Here is a 23,935-nt window from a genome sequence, read left to right as displayed (position 1 = left end):
GTCAGAGACCAAAGAATATTCATCTGGGTCTGCCAGCTGTTTTGATATCAATTTTGCAAAAAATTGTTCAGAGTATGGTTTTCATTTTTTCTCTACAATGTGTTTTGGAATTACAAGAGGGATGGATTTCCTGGATAATTTGCTCTGGAAGAACGGGAACACTGTTTTCTCAAGGTCAAGGAATCTCTGGTGAAGGTCAAGGACTATCTCTGGTTGAAGTTTGTACTTCAGACAGCTGACCACACACTTCATTGGTTGTAATGGCTTTGAACGATCACTAGAAATGAAATAGCAGTCTAAGAACTAACTATACACTCACACTATACATGAGTGATGATGGTTTTGTGTCAACACTGTAGTGGAATGGTCATTCTTGCAAAGAAAGGCTATTATTTCTTCCGCAGACACTGTGAAAAATCTCTTGACGGTGCAAAGAGGGTTAGATTTATAGTGATGTAGAATGGTTGGAGTAATCACAAATGTACATCCAAAACCAAATTTTGTTGTTTTGGGTCAAAATGAGGAAAACTGGGTTTTCTTGTGAGTCACCACCTATAAGAGATAAGGGAACATAAAAATGTTGGCACGTCACTAGAAAAGTTGTGTGCGTCAGTGGCATGTCAAATTGACTGAGGGTACACTGCATACTATGCTTGCTTCAAATCAACACTGGAATACAAGGGGTCAGTGGGACTACCTGCACAGAAAACAAGTTGTTGCAGCACACCACCCCCCCCCCCACCCCCCCTTTCTCTTCCTCATTTGACACTGCCATGGGATGAAAGAGCATCCTAGCAGTTAGGAATTCCGTGTGCCCTTGAAATGACATTCTGAACGGAATCCGAAGGAAAGTTAGAAAATACCACCATACAAGAGTTGCATCCCCTTGATTTGACATTCAATGTGGAATATTGGAACACCCTGACCATTGAAGAGACACAGACCCCTTGAATCCAACTTCAAAGCTAGAACAGAAGAACTACCGCTACAGCTTCTACATCAAACAATAGATGAATTGTCTTTGTCTTTTAAGCTACCACAAGACTAGAGTACGTACATTGTATGTCTAACTACTATTTCCTTTAAATCAACATTACAATAGAAAAGACGGCACTCACAATGGAAATGGACAACCACCATATTATTTTCCAATTGCCAACATTGTTGACTTGTGTTTCTATACAATCTCTGTATTACTTTCCAGTAGTGCCAACATTGTTGACGTGGCTTGAGTTCCTATACTATTGTTATTTGTTGTTGACAAAACACTTGAATCCATCCGTCGGCATGAGTAAACAAAATCAATCAAGTTCACATTACACCAAAAATATGTTAATTTTGATTCCTAGTACATCACATCCTCTTTACAATGAACTTTGTTATAGTGAACATTTTGTTTTACCGAACACCCTATAATGTCCCCAAAACTTACATTTCCGATAAACAAAATGCTTCACTAAACTAAAAGTAACATTTCATTATAGCTCCTCCGGCTATAGGAGGTACATGTATGTTCCGTTATTGGAATGAAGAAAGACATGATACAAATGTACTTGATTACAGCAAATGTTCATCATGAAGAGGTTACAACGTAATTCAGACACTTACATATATATACAAATACACTGTGCTTAGTAGATAAAAACAAGCTGTATCAAAGATTCTCAGAAAGCAAATGAAAGCTCATAAGAAACATAGTAGAAGAAAACCTCCAAGTTACATTCTCCTCAAGAAAGGGTCAACATTTTTGTACTTGTATCAAATGATTATATATTCTATAAGCAATTGTGTTTTTGCTATAGTTCCAGTGCATGGTTGCTATGGATACAGTGTGGCTTGTATGGATACAGTATATGGTCGCTAAGGTTACAGTGCATGGTTGCTATGGATACACTACAGTATATAGTTGCTATTGATAATGAGTAGTTGGTATGGATAGTGTGATTGCTGATGTCGTATTACTTTTTAAACTGTCTGCAGCAATTCGCGATCGAGAAACATCAACATCTCTACGTACTACTGAAACTTGGCTTCACCAGTCTTGACTAGATACAATGCAGAACGCTTTACTTCCGTTTACACCTGGACAGGCTAATACAATCGCCTATTGTGATCACACGACACGATTACCTATGCTATTGTGGTCACACGGCATGACTCCCTATATGCTATTGTGGTCACGCTACACGACTCCCTACACAACTGACTCCAAGTATTCATTATCTTCACCTAATTTAGCCATACAAACCATACCGTGTCTGTGAGTGTCTCTTACATCACAATACTATATTTGAAATGAAGCAAGTAACACCTTGTATATGAACGACTCTTACAGGTACATCTGATATACAGTACTGATGTATACAAGTGTACTTTTCTAGTATGTTGAAAGAATAACTGTTTTTTAATGTCAAACACGTTACACCTTGTCTGTGAGCGTGTGTTATGTCGTATTTAATCAAGCTATATGTAGTACGTGTTGACTGTTAAGTGTGACGGCTCTTTGCTACCGAACAAGTAACACACTGTCGTAAGCAGGCAGGCCAGCGACATCACACACACAAAGTCTATACATGTGTTGGCAAAGTTCATTTACTGAATGAAATCTTAGAAGACACAGTCACAAATGAATGTAAACGTTTGACCTGAATGTCTGACAGCTGCCATGTTTGGTTTGATAACTGTATTACTTAATCTTACATTGTTGACATGTTGTTGACATGTGGAATCCGTACAAACACAAACAAGTCATGCTTGGTCTGTCAGTTGTAACACATGGGAAACTCTTTTTAAAAAACCATAGAAATATATATGCATGGTTAGTTTTTATCACGCCTGCCCCTTTTTGTGTGCTGTTGTTTACGTTTTCTTTTCTATTCTTGAACCAGAAAATGCAAATTTGATCTATATAAGGTTACAACACATCAGCAGTTGAAAGTATATTTTACACTCAGCTTTCAATATCACATGACTTGGTTGACAATCCTCATGAATGATGAATTCCATAGTTACAGCTGACCATTTAATCTACCATGCTGATGAAAATTTTTGGTCAAATCTGGTACACATACTGTCAAGATGGAAGAAGGTGCCACGGTGCATGTATTTTAATTTGAATGATAAAACTTAAAAGCAAAGGAAAAGTCGGTCTGGCTTATTTCTGTCTTTCAAATGTACTGCTGTCACCTTACTATCATTTTGGGTGATAAACTATCACCTTGGCAACCGTTATTCAACTTTCAAATCTTGCAAAGAAGCTCTACTATACTATGGACATGTGTTTGGCTATTTTGGATATTTCCTGCAAGGGATTATGGGAAACCCTCTAGTGATGACATCATTTTTACCCTAATTTTTCTGTCTCAACATTCTTTGTATTTGAGTGTTATTCTAGCCTAGAATTCAGTAGAGAGTTTGTTCTTGCTTTTCCCCTACCACTCCTGACATTTCACTAGCGACTGTTTACTCTACTGAAGCTTCGGCCAGAAATCACGTGAACATTCTTATTTGGGTTTTAAATTTTCCCACTGTCAGATGATGTCAATAGTATCACATGCTGGTGATTACAACCAACTTGGAAGGTTGAGATATATGATATAGACATAATTACCATATTCAATCATTGCTACTGGAAATCATAATCTAATTTTAGGTTTAGCTGCTAGTGAAATGCCAGACGTGGTAGGGGAAAAGTGACAGAAAAATCCCTACATGACTGGGTTCCAGACTAGTGTATTCATATACACCTGAGTCATTCTGATTTTGGACAGACTGACCTCAAAGTCAATTCTCACAGTAAATCATAACCTATCAGTCAGTGATACAGACAGATTGAATTACAGCCATGAATTCATACAATGACTAGTTCACATTACCCAGCTGTCATATTGATAATATACTAACTGGATCTAATGTCAAAAAGGTGCATTCTTCTAGGAGTCAAGACTACAACCATGGAAATAGAAGAGTCGACTAACAAAAGCTTGACATATGAACCTATCTAAAGTACATGTATCTGTGTCTATAAAGACAGATATGGGTGCTATGAGTACACTATATTTAGGGACTGCCAATGCCTGGACAATGATTAATGATTGTGGGGGGGGGGGGGGGTATTACAAGGGTCGAAGTGGCCCAAAATGAAGGAATTACGTATACGGTATGGGGTCACAGCCCCTTACATATCTAACCTAACTACTTAACAATAGATGTATTGTATATAGTACATCAATCTAGTAAGTATTGTATGTACATTTGTATGCATCTATAATGATGCACTAGGCACTATGGTACATCATATTTAACCTGTTACCAGCAATTATTGAGATGACAACACCTGTACATAACTTGAGCCGATACCCTTAATTTGGTTATTTTCAAGCATGCCCTCTCACAAGTTATGTATGAGATGAAATGCAAGGTCTACACTAGCACAACTCTGATAATCAAAGACAACATCAAGTAACTCATGTGATATCTACCATATTTCACATTTCCCTGAGGACTGAGTGGTTCTTTACTGGAGTAAAATACAAACATTTAACATGTACCACATTGCTATTGCTACAGCCACAGAAAAGGTTATAATTTGTGGTTCTGAATTTATAGTGGAGTTCATATTAAATCTGGGAAACAAGTAGTGTCTGAAATAAATACTACATTTTGAACTAGAATGCATACAAGTTCTGATAAATTATTTACAAATTCAAAAAAACTTTGATAACAAACTCAGGAAATGACCAAACAAATGTAGTTCTGTGATAGCAGAGCTTGTCTGTAACTTGTATTTAAAGTCAATGGAGTTCACTCAAGCAGAGTAAAGGACATTTCTGCTTCATGCCTGTGTATTGTGTCTGCCAAGTATTAAATTTCAGTCTGACCGCTGTGTCTTCAAACAACTTGTAATAACACTTACCCAATGTATTAACCGGCAAAACACAGTATTTTACTGGATCCGTTTACTACAAAGTACGTAGTCTTAGCTACCATGGGTTATGAACCATCAGGATATGAACCATCAGACATTCTTATGTGAGATTGGCATACTTAGGCAACGTACCAAAAACTTGAAAACGGATCTCCAAGTTATGTGACAGCTGTATGGGTGATGAGATCTGTGTCATGGAATGCATGCCTTCATCTAAGGGCTCAGCCAAGTCATAATGGGGGGGGGGGGGAAGAGAAGACAAAACAAGGCAGTCCTGATAAATTCAAATTGATTATTTGATTTACAGTCTGTGGTATATGTATGGGTGCTTAGATTTCCATCATGGAATGTATGCTTTATCTAAGGGAGTGGCCAATTTATATTTATGGGTGGGGAGGGTGTAAAACAAAACAACTGAACAATACCTTGAAATATATATAAAATTACATGACATCTGTGTATGGGTGATGAGATTGTGTCTTAGAATGCATGCCTTTATCTAAGGGGCTGGCCAGTTCATATTGGGGGGGAGAAAAGAAGGGATCATAATGAATGCCTTCATCTGTTAAAGTGATAGATGAGTTAATATTACTAAGGGGGGGGGGGGGGGGGGGGTAATCAAACAGAGGGAATCTAAAGGGTTGGCTAGCTCATATTTACAGGGATACTAAAAGGGTACATTGTACTCACATATCTTTGGATAAAAAAACTCCATATCTGTTAATGCTCATTTTTGTAAATTTTGTGAAAGAAGAAAAGTTCTAAACTGGTATTTTCACAGTGATATTCAAGCTACTTCCAGCTGTACCAGGTTAAACCACTAGAGGGGGCTGTTCAGTGCAATGGTCCTTTGCTTGAAGCAGAGCTGCATGAAGTGCTTTAAAGTTTGAAGTCAACAAGCCAAGATTCCAAACCTGCATTTTTTTGTAACTTCTGTAGATTTAGAATAGTTTATCAAGACAGTTAAATTCCTGACTAGGAATGTGATGTTTACTTATAGGCTTTCATCTTAAGACAAGATTATCGGATCCATTGATCAATGTATACTGACACACAAAACATATCAGTTCTACAAAATTCTAATAAAAAAATCACACAATAGTAAGACTTCTCTTTACGTTATACAGTACAAGTTTTCACAATATTAGTAGAGACCCTTATTTAGTTATGGTGTATTTTCTTGTTGAATCAAATAGTTTAGGAGAGATGTAGCTGTAAAGTTTAGTGGATTTTGTTTGTGACATGACGAGATTCTAGTACAATAAATACATACATGCACCTTACAATATGCTGGGGTTAGTCGGGACAAAAGTTTTGACATCTTGGTAAAAGAGGTTGTGTGAGTGAAGTGATATCCATAATTTTAGACAGGGGAGGGAGGTCCATTGCCTGGAAACAGGAATTAGTTAGGGACGTTTGCACAATGTCACTCAAGGTCAATAAGTGAACTTTGTTTGTTTGTTTGTTTGTTTGTTTGTTTGTTGGGGGGGGGGGTCTGGCATGAATGAGATTGCTGAACTTCATTTTCACACTTCTAACCAAATTTCGATGAAAAGCTTTCACTCCTTCACAGCTTTTCTATACTACTGAGATGTTGATAAGTTGATTAAAATTTACTTCTAATGTGAGATACAGTGCTGGGTTTCTGGTAGTATTTTAACGTGTTTACAATCATGTTTTCACATTTATACATAGATTGTAGTGGTGTGACTGCTAACAACGCAATGATTTAAAGCCACAACCAAAGGAAAGCATATGACACAACAAACTTGTGTACTGGAAGTAAATTTTATACAAAGAACCATGTTTGGACCATTAACCATCTGTCTATCTAGGTGTGTGCAGTTATTGTCTATGTATAGTAGATGACGATAGTAAAGGATGGAAACTAATAAAACTTTGTCAAAAATTTCTTTTTATATTCCAAATAAAATGTTTCTATTGAGGTCTAATTGTGAAGGTCTATCATTCTCATATCAGAGGTATACAGAAAGTCAATTTGTTACCATCGGAGAATTCTTTGTGACTCAAGTTTCAAAATTTTCTCATTAGGCCTAACAAAAACAATTGTGTAGTTCCGATTACATTCAATTTTAGAATAAGTGGGGTAGGTAGATTTTTTTTTTATATATATAATTTTTTTTCATATGTGAGTGTCTAGTTCATATAGTTAAGTTTTCCGTTCTTTTCCATATGGTCTCTGTGTTATTGGTTTCTTCCTATCAGATGTACAGCCATTACAGATTGGAAGAACAATTTCATATTGTCTTTTTAAGCTGATGTAAGTTTCTGCATCCAGTATTTCTTGCAAGACTTAACAATTTTCGCAATTTTATTAATTTTTATCAATTACGTATTTTTGAAATTAATATAAAGTATGAAAAAAATACCACAGTCTTGAGCAAGTCTAGTAGTTAGAAAGAAATTAAACTTTTTGAAAGAAGTTCACTGAGATGCAAAACTTCAAACTGTTTTTGAACTCAAAATTACAAGAGAGAGAGAGAGAGAGAGAGAGAGAGAGAGAGAAAGAGAGACAGACAGACAGAAACAGAGACAGACAGACAGAGACAGACAGACAGACAGACAGACAGATAGACAGACAGACAGACAGACAGACACCGTTCTACTACTGTCAATGTAGTGTGACTGCTCAGTGCACAATCTGGTAGAACTTGGCATGATGCCAACAAGTTGCTATGCAGTTTGTTGACTAGTTAAACTATTTGACACTTATTTCAATGGCAAAGCATCCTGTCAAGCAATATGGCAGGACTTTTACATGAATATTAAGATACAGTGTTTTTACATGGCCAACCATCAAGGCTATCACAACGTTACAAAACAAATTTTACAATTCAATGAAATTCACAAATGCTATTCAATGTGATAGAAATATATTTAGGCAGCAGATAAACAAACTAAAATCAGTCCACCATTTCTCTCATCAAAACCTCTCTCAAAGACAAATAGTTTTACAATATTTTACTTCGTTTCTATTCAGACATTGTTAGGTTCACGGAGAAGTGTTTTCTCAGTGCTAAGTAACTATCCTCAGGCTCTGGAGGCAATAACTGTATGATTTCTCAAAAAACTCAAATTTTACAAAAACTGAGTGAAATTTACTAAAACTTCGCTTTTTCTTCTGTTTTAAAAACACCATAAATAGATAATTCTAAGCGTAAACTGAGCATAAAAAGACAGCGAGTGACAAGTGTGTGCTGTGATATCGTTTACAGGTGGGCCGAACTACAATATGCCTGGGGCATCTGTGTGTGCCAGGCATAGTTTGCAGCCATTATTATCCAAGATACTAGACAACAATAGTCAAAGGTGTGTAGACGTGTACAACCTCTGAAGGCCGGACTATACTTAACAAATTGAAGTGCCAAGACACCTTTACATGTAACCTCCATGAAGGGGGTCTGTACTGTTCAAAGAAGTGATCGAAAGGACTGCATGGACACCATATCAATGCACTCCCATCCTTTAACCCTTTCATGACTGGAGACGAGTTTTAAATAATTTTGGGAACCAATTTATATGAACATTTTCATAGTTATAATAATATTACTTTATTAGGAAGTAACATTTCTTTAATTCCAGTCTAAAATGAAGCTGATATATGCCAAAAACTTACATAAAACAAGAATTTTGTTCAAATAATTTTGGCGGCAAAGTTTTCAGTACTGAATGGGTTAACAGGGAATGAAAGTACACTAACAGCTACTGTGTACTGTAGAGGTACAGAGATGAATATGAACTTTGAGTGACTTAACCCCTTCAATACTGAAAACATTCCCGCCAAAATTATTTGGATAAAATTCTTGTTTTATGTAAGTTTTTGGCATATATCAACTTCATTTTAGACTGGAATTAAAGAAATGTTACTTCCTAATAAAGTAATATTATTGTAATTATGAAAATATTCATATAAATTGGGTCCCCATATTATTTAAAACTCGTCTCTAGTCATGAAAGGGTTAAGGGGGCCCTGTTGTGTTTGCCCAACTTGAACCCTCAGTATTTTCTGACTGAGTAGAGACTAATAACCAAATAATATTGAATTGACTTACATTAATCAGAGAATACGTCCTGTATTTTCTGTTCGTTACATGGCATCGTTTGTGTGTTATACAATATCCTGAAACAGTAAATATCAATTTTAAACAACAAAAGATGACATTGTTTGTTAAGATTTAATACAGGATACTGACAAGAAGAATTCTAAAGTTAGATTACATTTCTAGAATGTTACACTTTGGTATTAAGCCAAATACAAAAATTATGTGGTTCCGATAATGCCCAATTTAAAAAAATAGGGTGGGTACATGTAGGTAGGATTTTTTGTAAATTTCTTTTTAAAACTATTATTTGGTATGGTTCAGATTATATTTTCACTTGTTTATCTAGAGCCCTTCCATATGGGCTTTGCATTATGGGTCACACGAGGTGATGACATTTTCAAATCTCACTATTTCCTGCGTGACTTGATTTTTCAATAATTTTTTCGAATTACATAAAAAAAAGTTTAGGATTGGAAGTAAAAAACAAGGTTGGGTCAGGTTACCAGAACCACACAATTTTTTTTTTTCATTTGGCAACTACAAGTATATGTATATTTCATAAATATGTATTTATATATTTTATATGAGAAACTATTTTTTGTCAGCTTTATATTAAAGGACATTACAGACTTTTGAAATATATATTTTTTAACAAAAGATTTTTTAGTAAGAGGTTTAGATAGTTGACAACATTTTATCCATATTTTAGTTTAGTAGTTATGAAACCGATACTAATTCTATAGTACACCGAATTAAAATCACTTCAAGATCAGGAAATGTTTTGCCATGATCATTTGAACAAAAATTGTGCATTTCCTGGAACTTTTTCACTCACTCCAATTCTATTGTAGATGGCAACTGTTAAAGATAAACTTAAGAACTGAATTGTTGTAAAAGTTTGGTTTAAAATGAATTTAAAAGATTCAAAATTGTTCAGAAACTTGCAAGATTTTTCCTTTAAAAAAGACACTGATAACAGAAGGGATAAGAAAACTGGGGACAGACATGTTGATTTTAAAGTGAAATAATCACACCTTACCTGACATTTCTCTGCTGTATCTAACTAGAATTCACCATAGGATGCAATTTTTTTTATCCACTACACTTAACTCAAAAGTACTGCGATTTAAACAAACTTATAAAATCTTGCTAGTTTCACTTCTAGACTTCTACAGACATGGAGTCTGAACACACTACAGTACAATAAGGTGTTGTTACCAGTTACCACTGTATTACCTGTCATTGTAATGAACCTTTCAGGTTTAACTTTCAAATGACTTCAGGACTAGCTATTGTGTAACAAGGTCTGTTTTCCTTCATTGTTATACATTGTGTTCATTCATTATAAGTAATCATTGGTCACATAATAACTACACAGTCAGCTCAGTAGGGTGTGTCTGCAACTTGTCTTACTGTTTGTCTCACAAATAATTCGATACTGAGCAACTGTCTCATTTCCAATATATCAAATCAATCAATCAATACTTCTAAATTCTCTTACCAATATATTCAAGAACTCAACATTAAATATTTTTCATTTTAATGCAGCTTGCCAGACAGTCAAAGTATATAGTAGGACAATACAGATTGGAATTTACATAAGGACCTGTAAACAAAATACACTCAGTTTGGAACATATGTAAGTTCCAACGCCCTTTTCATCTAAAATTTTAGACTTGGTTTCATCTCTTGGCCATCAATCAAAATTAAAATAATATATGACTGTACAGGTGGTTAGACACACATAAAAGTTGTAACCATAGATTTCTAGTATTGCCTTGCAGCTATTCAAAATTCCAGTCTTTACCTGGTGATATCACTACTGACAGTCCTCAACGTTTACTATACAATGTATAATACTTCATAGTTTTATTTCTTGGCCATCAATCAAAACCAAATGAATACAAGTGCAGTCAGTTAACCTAGCCATAGATTTCCATGTCTAGACTCAAAATTATTTAAAAATTTTTATTCCAACAATTACTTGGTATATCAGTACTGCTGTTTTCAATCTTTATCAGACACCACATAGCTTCATCCCTTGACCATCAATCGAACAAAGAATTTAGTTTCCAGCTAGACTAGCCACAGATATCAACTACTGCTAACTTACGAGATTCACACAAATTCAAAAGTATCTCTTTCTGCCTCCAAACATATATAATTACTGTTATTTTTCACTGTTTACTACAAATGTATCGTACTACACCTGATATTCTCTAAAACAGCTTTCATTACATTACCTCATTGACATCAATGCAAAGCAGCTGAGACATGTACTTTTAGCATCGAGGTAGAATGACATTATATACATTGTACCTCTATGCTTTCGAGTAAATAAATGGTACATGTTTTCATTTTTTTTCTTTTGTACAGTGAGGATCACTCAATATAGTAAGAGACTTTCATTCTTCACATATCTGTCCACCTAAGTCTTCTAAGTTCTACATCATATGTAGGTATGAATTATCGTAATCAACTATCCAATTGAGTCCCTATATAGGACCATTATTTCATTATTTCCTTCAACTAATACATGTACAACTGTTACATCCCCTCCCACTCTATACCAGTACACAGAACTGGACCGAGTCCAGCGTCCTGTAGCAGTAGACACTAATTGGGTCTGTTGATCACATCTTTAATGAGGTCTTGTGTTTATTGTTTTTCCAATGTACATACATGTAGTATTAGGTAATATCAATCAAAGATATTGCTACAGTGTCTATGTGTATGTATAAATTAACACCAATGTAGCCAGTTTTCACTGCGTTATCTGGTTAAAAGTGATACTAAGTAACAATAATGTACTACAATGTACCAAGTTTTTACAGCTAAGTCCACTGTTACAATACAAATCAACTTCATTCAATCCAATTTTTTAAAGATATTTTCCCCCTGTGTTACAAATTGATACAAATCAGCTACATTGTAACTATTTTTTACAGATACATGTATTCCCTCCCCCAGTGCTACAAATTGATACAAATCAGCTACATTGTAACTAATTTTTACAGATATTTCCCCTCTGCTACAAATCAGCTACATTGTAACTAATTTTTACAGATGTTTTCCCCTGTGCTACAAATCAAATACATTGTAACTAATTTTTACAGATGTTTTTCAATGCAAATAATTTCTGGTACATAATAAATACATGATTATATACCAGTGCCAGAGTGAAGCAATTATGACTGGAAATGTTGTGGATACCTCAGAAAAAAATAATAATGTGATTGCATGAAGTCAATTCTAAACACGTTTTTTTATTTACCAAGAAATACAACATGATACAAACACAACCAAACAATTCACGATATTCAGTTGACACACACACAGAGACTGTAAATATACACTCTATGTACACAGGTGGTCTGAAGGGTCAAGTTGGCTTTGGAATATGACCTAAGGGCCACCCCTTTTTCATTTTTAAGTTTCTAATGACTAAACCAATCCTATATTTATTCAATTCCACAAAATAATAAAAAAATATTGTATACCCTCTACAACCAGATTAGAAGTTGGAAGAAAAAAATCAAAGCATCACTGATGGTCAGATGTGAAAATACCATAACTTTAAAAAAAAATTATTTAAATAGAGAAAGATTTATTGTCAGAAAAAGACTAAAAGTGTACAGATAGCAAGATGAAAAACAGGAAACTTCTTATCTACACAAAATGATTTTATCGCTAAAATTGAGGCCTTTAATAAAATTGTTTTGTAGCATCCTTCTGATATCATTGTCCTTACTATGGCAACTAGATTAAAATTATTGAAAGAATAATCAACATGTACACAGTCACACACACTTCCTTTTTAAAACCATTTTTAAGTTGTTATATTGAAAAACATATAATAAATAAATACAGTAACACACACCGAGACGTGGAGGTCAGGTTACTGCGAAATGTGAGATACTGGTAAAACATAGACAGTTTTCAACAAGTTAGTTTACATAGCAAATAGAGATCACTGGAGAGGTCGTGACCTGGGTCATGACCTCAACTTCAAATGATAAAGTTTGCCATCTATTTTGATATGGCAAACCTGCATGTAATGATGGACATGAAGAGGGTACCAGTGGTATTTTTACAGTAGGATCTAATTGAAGTGTCAACAAACACCAATTAGTGTGGACATTAACAGCAGGGTGCAGTTTTCTCTCTAAATTTAACTATCAGTATTTCCTAAATACAAATCCAAGTGTGACAATATTGACTTACAGCAACTAATTGTTTTATTGCAGCAATCTGCCCCCTCACTGACAAATATTAGAGTTTTCAAGTAAGTAAAGGGGAATACAGAGAATAGATCGACTTCTAAGGGGAACAGTCTCACTTGCTTGACTAATTTGAGGTATAAAAAGTGATTGTAAGCTGGACATACCCTGGATGGACTCTGACAGAGTTGGGATTGAAAGTTGCTTGGCTCATGGATTATACTCAAAGATGGCAGCACCTTAATGGCCTGAACTAGTCAAAACTCAGCTCAGCAATCGAATACTTTCTGCAGGATTTAGTGACTTGGCTTGTCTAGTCCTGTCTCAAATATTGTACAAAATGCAACATGTCACTCAACACGTACAGTCCATCATGCCTATTTAATATTTAGCAGTACTTAAATATAGCCACACCTGGTGCTGCTTTCGTATTTGGTGGAAATTTTCAAGTTTATCTTTTTTTTCATCTAGAATCATTCAAATATGTTTAACACATACATGTAGGCATCACAATAAACAGACCCAATTTCTTAGACTTTAGTGACTTGTTACTTGTAATGTTTATACCAAAATGTAAACATTATCATTTCATTCTATAATCGGATGATGATGAAAACTCTTTTTTGGTGAAGTTTTGCTGAGAACGAGAGAATGAAACCATCATCTAGGAAAAGTCAAATGTCAGAGAAATGAAACTCAATGGTGGTATACCAGATATCATGATATGCCCAGTTTCCACTGTAAAATTACTACTTAGGGAGTGGTCATTTAATATAACAGGGAGGACACTCTGTCATATACTAGATATGCAGTTTCAACTATAATATTCACCATACTCAGAAAGTAGATATTTCACAAACCATGGCGAGACCCACACACATAAATCAAGTTTTTCGTATTGTTAAAGAGATCTAATTTTTCACCTCACCTCGATAGTAGTCTTGGCGATGAATGGTCAGTTCAAAACACGCATTGTTTTACCCCTATAACTAGTCAAGGATGCTTCTAGTATATGCTCCTGGTTTTCTGTATAGTTTAGGGCAAGAACATTAAGTGAAAAAAAATTGTTACACCCATATCTTTGAAAAATTCAATTACCAAATACCCAGGTTTTCAGTAGTTCTTATTCATCCTAATCTATTTGACTAGTGTCTTTCAGAATTTCAGGACCAAATGTGATTTTAAAAGCAAGGAACAAAACACAGCTAGTAGACAGTGAAGTCATAAAAAGACAGAACAAGTCTTCCATTTTATACCAAACCTTTCTAGTACTTAGGGATCATTGCATCTCAATGTGGAAAGTCACCTGGTCGCTGTCTTGTCACCATGGATACAGGCTGACTACATAGCTATTGGCACAAGCATTTCATTCATATACTACTATATAGTGCATGTTTTCTAGTTTTTATTGTGTATGCGTCAATGTACAGCAAGTCTCACTCAAGCTGTACATGTCCACATATGTACATGCTTGGTTGTCATTCTGTATACCTGGTCTAGTGTTTTTGCCAAAGACTGGGGAACCCAATAACGGAAGGAGACCATCAATTTGCTTTTGAACCCCGTTAAAATGACTGGGTAGCAAGGTACATGTTGATGCTACTTTCTCACTACCCTTAGCAAAAAACGCTGTATATGATACTATGTACACATAATCTGCCGTTTTTTTGTATACAGTTTCTCAAAGGAAATTAAATAAAAGAACAGTACAACACCACAAACTGTAGCTTTGCCAAATGAAAAGAAGCGAGCTAAGCATTATTATACTTCTAATTCAAAACACTATGGTTACTTGTCACCATGGTAACATTTCACCTTTCTTGCTATATGCATTTGTTTAGTGCAAGGTCATGGTTACTGCCAAGTTACTGTCAAGTCGATAATCACAGTACCTATAGGCAGTACTTGTTAGTGTAAACACTGTATATTGCCATGATCTATGAAGACAACATGAAGTTACTTTAGAACAGGAATAATGTGGAAATTTGAAATATACATGTACATGTATGTTTTTTTGCACTGAAACCATACTTCATATAATTTCATTTTCATTACTTTAAAGAAAGAAAAACAATTTCTTTGAAATGATGAATCAACAAATAAAGAGTGAGAGGCGATATACAAATTTCAATCACAATGAATATTGTGCCTTCTGAACCAATAATATGACTGCCACATTGTGACCCACACAAATTTTATGTAGAAAAAATGTATTGATAAATCAGCTATTACAATCTGAAGAGCAGACTTAGTGTGGTTAGTTACATGTACCTCATGTCTACATGTACTTGTATAGCCCAGCAAGTCACTCCCCATCCCAATACTTTCACCCCCACCCCACCCCACTCATACACTGTTTTGTCAGATTATGACAGATAGGTACATGTACATGTGTATAACTAGTATCATGCCTAGACAAGTGTGTATGTGCAGACATTGTTAAATCAGCTAGTAGAACATGAAGAGCAGACTTAGTGTGATTAGTTACCTCAATATCTAGTTGTATAGCCCAGCAAATCCCTCCCCACCCTGTCCCATTACCCCCCCCCCCACACACACACACACACACACACATACATGCACACTGGTTTGTCAGCTAGCTACATGTAGCTGTACCCAGTATCATGCCTAGACAAGTGTGTATATGCAGACATTGATAAATCAACTATTACAACCTGAACAGCAGACTTAGTGGTTAGTTATCTCACATCTATGTAGTTATTAGATCTGTAGGTTAGGGATTATCTCCCATGTCAACCATAGAGTGTATGAACGTGTACAAACTAAAATGCTTCTTTTAATGTGTGTGACTTTTAATCTACCCTATACTTGGAACACTAGTTGATCTTTGGGACTTGTAATCCCCACTCTAAAGTAACAACACCAACTCTAAGTCTAAAGGGTGTACTTAACATAAACCATGTACTGCCTGTAAACTTGTCTACACTAAATTCCAACGCATGAAATGAATTGCTTTAAAATAGTTATGACTAATGGTATGTCTTTGGGTCACACAGCAATGACTTCATTCAGCTTTAGTCTGGCTATAATGCTATCTACAGGGATGCTGAAAAAAAATCTGAAAGGAGCTAGGGTGAATGCAACAAACTTATTTCAAAAGATATGAAGCCAACAGTATCGGTCCCCTTTATCTATACACCTTATCATCCACACGTACTTGAAAAACCTAACACAGAATGCAGATAAGTAACACAGATTGAATTCAAATCCATAGTATTTTATCTTATGAATGAAAACACTTCAGTGTAGTCAACTGTACATTGTATATCATGTAACTGCTTTGTGTGTGGATATTTATGAAAACTTATAAACTGGTTACAGTTGTATAAATAGCATAAATTCTTGACAAATCCTAACTACATGTAAAAAAAAAAAAATGCTCTTCATTCAACGCATGTAGGACTAACAGCAATGAATTAACAAGCAACAAAGTTGTATAAATTCTAATCACATTTAGTTTCAACCCCTTGCAGACATTATCACATAGAAATCATCATTTTCATTTGAATGTATTTCTGATATTTTCCGTCGATGCCTTTCCTGATAAACTGAAGTCCAAGCGAAAATAGTATTCCAAGATTTTCAATGCGTTTTATCAAATTATGGGAACTGACATGCATGTCTCCAGATTGTGTCAATGCATTGATCTATGTACGCTTTGTGATGTCATACTGGATAACGCTATCTATCGCATTTGATAAATCTACCTACAATTTAATCCCTAGCTCACTGCTATATAACAGTATACTTATACCAGATAGTACAGTACTGTGTTCAAACAACAAACAGACATCCAATAACCAGTCCACAAGGCTTCAGATACATTATAACCTAAGTTTATATACATATCAAATACTGATGGCAACAAATAATATACATTGTATCAATATTATTTATGTTTCACTAAAATTTGATACACGAGACGAGAACAGTAATTATAATATACAATATTTAGACATCGAGATCAAACAAATGAGCAAAAAATATGTTGAGTTTCAAAAAACAAAATAAAAAAGCCACAAGAGTTGACGAAATGATGAAGGGTACATTCATCAAAGCTTTGAGTTGTCAACATCTTATCTAAACTGATATTGTAATATAATACAGACACCAGGTAAGGTTACAGTAAACTTGTTGAAACAAAGTTTAACTTGATAAAAAAAGGCGGCCACACAGCTGACATGAAACCGCCACTAAAGTCCTTGATTTGATAAAATCTCGACATTCATAGTGTTTGTGAAAAGGTTAAATATAACTTACATGTACGACTCGCCATATTCCGTGTTTTCAGTAGTTTTCTGTTGTCTACAAATTTGTAGAAAGTCGCTACAAATGAAGACACTACAACAAGCCAGTCACTCCCATGTTATACTATACTTGTTGTAGGCATACAGGTAACTAAGGTATCCCAACCTTGGAATGGTTCCAAAAACTTCATTTTACATGGTAGCATAAAATCTCAGGTTGTCATAGCAACACCAAAGCTACAGGTCAACTGTTTGTAACATCAAAGTTGTTTGCACACAAAGTAGCTAGTCTACTCATAAATTACCATAAATTAAAATGTCTATTGTGTTGTACATGTCTTGATCAGGTTCGAGTTGCAAAGTTGGACTTTAAATCTATCAACTATAATGATTATTGCTGCAATTATCTGATGAATTGGTGCTAAACGTTTCACACTTTACAAAAAATTCATAAATCACGATTAGCCAAGCCTTGTAATTTTCAGGACCTGTGTCACAGTAGGCTGGGAACAGACCAAACACAAGTCAGAGTGAAATAAAGTTAAACCATAATCTTGTATTTTTGTGATTTTTTATTCAATACAATGAATGTATGTATGTATTCAAGCCTACAGACATCGTACACTGACTGATTTACGGTGTAACTGAATTAAATGTTGTGTTGTATCGCCTAAACCTGCATCTTATCAACATTTGTACACAAGTTTCGTCTAAATATACATAGCCTTTAGCTACAAAGTATCAGTTTGGGTCTGTGATACACTGTATGTATGGCTTATAAAGCTACAGAGTATCACTTATGGGGACTAATCATACATTGTAACTGGCATAAAAGCTACCAAGCTATGGGAACTGTGATACACTGTATGGCCTATAGCTACAAAGTATCACATATGGGGACTATCATACACTACCTGGCACAAAGCTACCAAGCTATGGGAACTGTGATACACTGTATGATTATAGCTACAAAGTATCACCTACATGTATGGGGACTATCATACACTATATGGTTATAGCTACAAAGTATCACCTGAGGAGTGTGATATACTGTATGGTTATAGCTACAAAGTATCACCTGAGGAGTGTGATACACTGTATACACTTTGAATTAATCCTCTCTTGGAAGCCCTAGCTACTATTTGTATAGATAACTGCATGCTATCTTTTACCCACAATACTGCATGATGACACGCAGTGTTAATGGTATTTATTGGGATACATATTACCATACAATATATTCATTTGATGAAAACATCACTCATCTATTGTATAAAGTATTTTGGTGGGTGAAATCAAAGGACTGCATGTGGTGGAGGTGTTTGTTACTAACATCGACAACAACTCAATGCTATCTGTCTCAACTTGTCCGTCATCGATCACTTTCAGCTTTCAGAGACTGACACCCACTTGAAATATAAAGAACAAGTCCATTTTCAAGGTGAAAAACAACTCAATGAATTAAGAACGGAACAGTTAATATTTGCTCCTATTCAGAAATGACATTGAAGACAAGTCAGAGATATGAGATGTTACTGAGGGAGGCCAGAGAATTTGAGCAAACTTTGTAAAAACTACATTTGTGTATTTATATTGCCTGTGTAACATGTTTCATCATTAAATCTCAACACTTATATGATATAAAGTACAATATATTGTTCTTCAGTTCTTTTGTTCTTTTTAATTCTTATTGTTTGTCTATTGTTTGTTGGGAAGGTCACATGATGGATGTAAGTACAGTGATTGGCTGAGCTGGTGGATCTTTTGGTCAACTGCCAGCATCAAACAAGACATAAATCATGGTACAACAATGACTATGACAAGTTGAAAGACATTATACTTTAACCTACACAGTATCAAATACTGTCTACAGCTTGAAGTACTCAATACATTTTTGAGTTTTCTAAAAATATTTGTCTAATTTCAACTTTATTTTAGATAGAAATCATAAGAATTATACATATTTGTACACTGATGACAAAAGTGTGTTGCTTTCCCTCAAAAATTATTTGACAAAAAATGTTGTTTTTCTGTAAATTTTTGACACGTTTCAACTTTATTTTAGACAGGTATCATATAAATTGTCCTTAATTATGATTTTCTGTTAAAAACTTGGTTAAAAACAACTAAGTTAAACAAAAACACATCATGGAAGTGGGGAGTGTATTTGGCAAAATGTCTAATAGTTTAGAGTAACATTAAATTTTACTGCCCATAGGTGGTGGTGTAAATACTTGACCTAAATGAAGGGGTTTGGTACACTGGCCTATAGAATTGTCCTACTTTATATTCTTTGTCCTTGCTAGATGCAATGCTGATATATGGCTGACTTTATGAGTTGGCATTTTGAAAAGGACAGGTTTAATGGCTCAATTTAGATGATAGCGGACTGTATTGACCAACAATTGACCTTCAGTATAGAGTGAGTGTATATGTTTGGTGTACACTTCATGAATTCAATTACAGTCATACTAATATGCAATTATACTTATATATTTCAAGTTTGTCAAACGCTGTTCATACTATGTTTCTGATGACCCGACCAACCTTATAAGTTATATTGCTTCACACTACAAAACAGTAAAAAAAATTATGCCCTCTATGGCAGGTTAGAAAAAATCACAACACTGATTATACAATTGCATCTGAGTGAAAATTATGGTTTATTGCTGAAATTTGGGAACTTAAATAAAAACAAAGAATGGGTGGGTGGGTGGATGGGTGGGTGGGTGGATGGATGGATGGATGGATGGATGGATGGATGGATGGATGGATGGATGGGTGGATGGATGGATGGATGGATGGATGAATGGGTGGGTGGATGGATGGATGGATGGATGGATGGATGGATGGGTGGGTGGATGGATGGATGGATGGATGGATAAATGGATGGATAGGTGGGTGGGTGGGTGGGTGGGTGGATGGATGGATGGATGGATGGATGGGTGGGTGGATGGATGGATGGGTGGTTGGATGGATGGATGGATGGATGGATGGATGGATGGATGAATGGATGGGTGGGTGGGTGGATGGATGAGTGGGTGGATGGATGGATGGATGGATGGATGGATGAATGGGTGGGTGGATGGATGGATGGATCAAACAGAAAACTGAATGAGAAAAGGATTTTTTTTTCTCCACATATGTGTAATAATTATACCAAGCTGTTATCAAGGAGTTACACTGTGAACTGGTTTCAAGTAAAGAAGTTTCCAAAAAGATTAAAACTTTGTTGTACTTTATTTTTGTTGAGTTTTGATTATCTAGTTCATTTACTGTTGCTATGGTATTATAAATAAAGTAAATAAATTGTTATCTACCCAAGGTTATTGGTGATAATAACTGTGGAGGTTTTATTTTATCTTAAATAATATTTATAATATGTTAAATCAAGCCAATTCAGTGGTCACACACATTTGTTTTACATCATATAACGACACCGGTTTGAGAATCCAGAAGGGTTATGGGGGTTTCATATTTGTCATATACCTTCAGTTCAATGAAAAGTTAACCCTTTTTAAACTTAATGTCCAAACATCATGGTACTGAAAAAACACAGGTAGGTCGTTTGTTAAGTCGTTAGTATAACATGACTGACTTAATAGTAACAGGTAACATAACAATTTATGATCAATGGACTGCGTACTTTTCAGTCACATTTTACTAGATTTCTCATTTTTCTTTTATTTCAAATTTCTTTTCTATAACAACAACTAAAATAACTTGATAAACTATATCAATTACTTCCCTACAAAGTCTTGTTATGAGAATAAAACAAATGAAAATTGTGTAAGTACCTGGTAGTTTGTTTGTTTGTTGAGGTCATTATTACCATGTGTTGACACATTGTAAAAATCTGTTTTTATGGCATATAATCACACCATATACATATACTGGGTAGATACACAATGTACAGCTAAAATGATGTTGGTTTCAATCATGGCACATTACATGTAATACTGGTAGTTTTCACTGGCAGATGGTATGCTCTGTAAGATTGCTAGGACAGTTGCAGACAGAGTAAAAGAAAGTTGATCACTTAATAAGTGTACATGTAAATGATGTATTCCAACAAACATTGCTTCACAGGCCAGTACCTTTCTCTCCATGTCCATATAATAATTAACTTTGTTGAATGTTTGTTGAACCATTTTTTACATGTTTGTGAAGGTGATGACTTGTGTTGACTTGTTTCTAGTAATCTCTCTTATAATTGCTGACACAGTGACATGGGGGGCAAAATATCAATATATTAGAATACAACTTCAAACAAACAAACAAACAAAGATTAGCCACTTATCTTAAATTTCTAACAAAAACCACTACTTGTAAAAAACAGAGTAAACAGAATACAGTGTAGCAATGTCTAAATTGGCACAGAAGATATCATTTTCATTGTGACAAAAAGCTGTCAATCAAATGAAACAGCCTATCAACAACCAGCATCTACAAAATAGAACTTGTCACTCACAAAAACTGGCCAATCAACAAAGAGACCCTAGTTTAAAAAGTTTGAGATACACATGACTACAAAATGTTGATGTCTCAATGTCTTATATATAAGGAGAATTGTCACCATTGGAGCCTTGGTATGACACTAAAATCTGACGATTCTATCAGACAGAGATAACCTAATTGACATTTCATGTTTGTCTTCCTCCTTGGTATCAGTGACTACAATTTACACGTTTATCCCTGGATATTGACAACCAATGGTGCGTATCTATAAAAACAAAAACAACTGGGGGTTTTTTTGGGTTTTTTTTTTTTTTTTCACAATATCCCTCCCTCACTACAAGATTGTGCCATCTGTAGAGTTATGTATAGTCAAATATATGTGTGTACCCTAATTCGAAGTGTCAAGTGACAACATTTACATGTACATGTGTTGTTTATTTTGAGCATCTGGTCATATTCTCAAATGAACTCTATAACACTAAGGATTCAACTTGGAAAAGTTACTATGTATTATAAGAGACCCTCCCCCCCAAAAAAAAAAAAAAAAAATAAATAAATAAATAAAAATAAATTTAAAAAAAATAAATAAATAAAAATACAGAGTTTATCAGGTAGGCAAAATAAAATTGCTCCCTACTAATAGTGCATCTGTATACATAAATTTTTTGACACTGTTTACCATGCTGGCCTGGTATTATGTCATATTTATGGTGTCTTGTGGTTACTTACAGTTGTGGTACTCAATGTCCAAATTTATTATTTTATGATATTTTTGCACCAAATCCCTGACTAATTCATGTTTGGTAGGTAATCCATGGTCCATATTTTGCAACATGTTTAACACATTGACTTATAAACAAAATTTTATCTGAGTTCTGTATCAATGTTGCTAATAGCAACAACAAGGTTGTCTACATATGGGAGTACTTGGACGACATGATAAGAATCGGTACAATCTGAATTGAATGAAATCAACACCTGACCTGATGTCAAACAATGTACTCATTTATTACAAGTATGTGTACAACTCTAGACTGGTACACGTGTGTGTGTGTGTAACAACTAACGGTTATTGCATGCATGTACATGTACATGTAGGGGTTAGGATGTCCTAATCAAACAGACATATCGCTGTATTCAACCAAACAAAAAACACATACGGTATGTTTTTCATCAATTTTCTCGTGATTTATCTAACTACATCGTACATGAATTTAATTCTCGGTATCTGACATAGAATTTTTGGTCGACACCATAACTTTTGCCCCACTCACTACACATGCATTACTATAGGCACACGCGAGAATAAGTCGACCTTCTTGTTCTATTTTGACCCTCTAGTATGAGATAAAATACTATTGCAGGTACTGAGAATAAATCAACCTTCTTGTTCTATTTTGACCATCTAGCATGAGGTAAAATGCTATTACAGGTACTGAGAATAAGTCAACCTTCTTGTTCTATTTTGACCTTCTCGCATAAAGTAAAGTAGCATAGCACAGTAGGTACCAAAAATTTATGAAAATATTCACACAATGAGGAACATGATGATGGAACATTTCACAAAATAATGGTTAAAAATCAAGAAAATGTAATGTGCACAATACTCTAGACTTAGGCTATCATGCCCCAGTTTCTCATTTTATCAGAAAATTGTGTAATATACAAATATTTTTGCCATTTTAGGCATTTACTGTGTACCGCTTTTTAGCAAACAATACCAGCTTGTGTTTTAAATGTTTACCTTTGGTCCAACACCTCATGATACTGCTGACAAAAATATCTCCAAGAGTACACATCAACAATTACACAGGTGTGTGTAGCTGACATCACAGTCCCACTATAGGGAGGAGGGTGGGATGAGGAACTCTAACAATTATATACAGATTTTTTATTTTACTATCATAATCTATGACATATCCTGTTAAAAGATACATTGTACATGTTGTACATGTATTTGTAATTTTTATGAAATTTTTTGTAAGTTGCTTTGTTTGT

At 34.9% G+C, this 23,935-nt stretch overlaps 1 protein-coding gene across 1 annotated transcript in view; it reads right to left on the bottom strand.

The window, feature by feature from the left end:
- LOC144451217 (uncharacterized) overlaps positions 1-17,601 on the bottom strand; it is a 59,436-nt gene extending 41,835 nt beyond the window's left edge. The window contains exon 1 of the mRNA XM_078142017.1: positions 17,493-17,601. The gene's annotated coding sequence lies outside the window, so the exon portion shown is untranslated. The remainder of the gene's footprint in view (positions 1-17,492) is intronic.
- Positions 17,602-23,935: the final 6,334 nt, after the last annotated feature.

Source organism: Glandiceps talaboti, chromosome 21 (genome assembly GCF_964340395.1).
Source record: "Glandiceps talaboti chromosome 21, keGlaTala1.1, whole genome shotgun sequence".
In the NCBI taxonomy this organism is placed as follows: domain Eukaryota; kingdom Metazoa; phylum Hemichordata; class Enteropneusta; family Spengelidae; genus Glandiceps; species Glandiceps talaboti.
The sequence above is the reverse complement of the archived record's forward strand: the minus strand, read 5'-3'. Positions and strand labels throughout refer to the sequence as shown.